At 25.7% G+C, this 1,667-nt stretch overlaps 1 long non-coding RNA gene across 1 annotated transcript; it reads right to left on the reverse strand.

The window, feature by feature from the left end:
• Positions 1 to 1,239: 1,239 nt before the first annotated feature.
• On the reverse strand, positions 1,240 to 1,657 carry LOC122538518. Its single transcript, XR_006308864.1, has 2 exons — positions 1,459 to 1,657; positions 1,240 to 1,315 (listed from the first exon to the last, which is right to left on the reverse strand). It is a non-coding gene; the product is annotated as an uncharacterized LOC122538518 (long non-coding RNA).
• Positions 1,658 to 1,667: the final 10 nt, after the last annotated feature.

The following is a 1,667-nucleotide window of genomic DNA, read 5'->3' on the forward strand; positions in this document are numbered from 1 at the left end:
ATCAGCAGAAAAAGATTAAAAGCAAAAGAAAAATTATTACATTTGATTAAGAGTTTAGAATATCTTAAACTAGAAAATATAAATGGAAACCAATAATTCATCTTTGTAGAAAATAGAAGAGAAACGGTGATTAACTATGTTCTAATTTAATAATGCACAACATAAAGAGCCATATTGCAATATCATATATTAATCAGGCTCTGTGAACTTGTGCAACAAAGAATCTCTTTTCCTCTTTCCTCCCTTCAATGTACAAACAACTGTTAAACAGAATGGTTTCTATGCTGTTTTTATATATGTCTAATTGAATACATGTATTTTAAATTTATTATACAAATAATATAATTGAAATATAATTTTAAAAAATTTTGTAAATAAAAAAGAATTCAAAAGATTCATGGACCGTAAAAATTTTCAAAATAGATTGGGCATCATTATTTTAATATGAAATCATTACCACCATTATCAAATCATTAATTAAGAAATGAATACTTGAATTATTAATTTCTCACCAAAATTTTTAAATAGAAAACGAAGAAGTCGAAAAGGAAGAGGCAACGATTGAGGTGATATTTAGGAATAAAAATAATGTAGAGCAATATGAAAATAGAACATCAAAACTTAATTATGGAAGATGTTAACAAGTTATGAGAAAAGTTTAAGATAAGTGTTAGAAATGTTCTAATTATGAAGAAAATTAAAATAATAGAGTTGGAAAGGCCAACTGATGAGACAGACAATGTATTTACTAAAATAGCACGCATAGATAAAATGAAACAATAATAAAATAGAAAAGAAAAAGCTACAAAATATAATATATAGAAAAAATGTATTAGAAGAGAATAACTAAATGCAGAGGAAAAATGCAGCAAGTAAATACAATTGTAATTTAAAACTATTCGATAAATACACAACGTATGATAGTCAAACTAATGGAGAAATTATATTTGCACATCAATTAATTATTTAGAAATAATTATTATTATAATTATTAAGAAATTATATTTATATACAATTATATTTAAGAAGTTACTTTTGTTGCAGATTCAGTAATTTATTTAAAATGTGCACAGCTTTTAAAGAAACAGTTTACATTACACAATTTACTCTACTTCTTATATTACCTGAATTTCCTTAGTAAAAAATATTAAGACATCTTACATCTACTGCTTCTAGATTGAATAAAGATGCTATCTCTTCAATTACAGTTTTCAAAAAAGGTATTAAATCTGTCTTTTACATATTGGACCTGCTTCTGCCATTGAATTAGGATAACCTTCTTTTCGAAGTTCAATACCTTTCAGTGGTGTTAAACCTACGAATCAAGAATTCTTTAAACATTTTAAACACTCTTCTGTAAGATATCCAATTTAAAATTCATGTCTCAGAGAATAAAAAATTATAACTAGGAGTAAAACTGAGTACAATTATTCTTCCAATATAAAAGCTAAGATATACATTCAACTCATAATAGATTCAGTTCCTCAGAAATAAAACCATAAACCTTTTTATAATGAAAGATCACATTTGTCTTCGAAAATAAACAAAAGGCCACACTTCCATCTTATTCTTGCCACCGATGAAGTATATAAATAGACCTTGCATCTTTCGGGGTTTCATGGCCCGTGACCTGAAATGTATAATACCGATATAGTAAAAAAATCACT

The sequence above is a fragment of the Frieseomelitta varia genome, unplaced genomic scaffold (assembly GCF_011392965.1).
Source record: "Frieseomelitta varia isolate USP_RPSP 00005682 unplaced genomic scaffold, Fvar_1.2 scaffold_1656, whole genome shotgun sequence".
NCBI classification, from domain to species: Eukaryota; Metazoa; Arthropoda; class Insecta; order Hymenoptera; family Apidae; genus Frieseomelitta; species Frieseomelitta varia.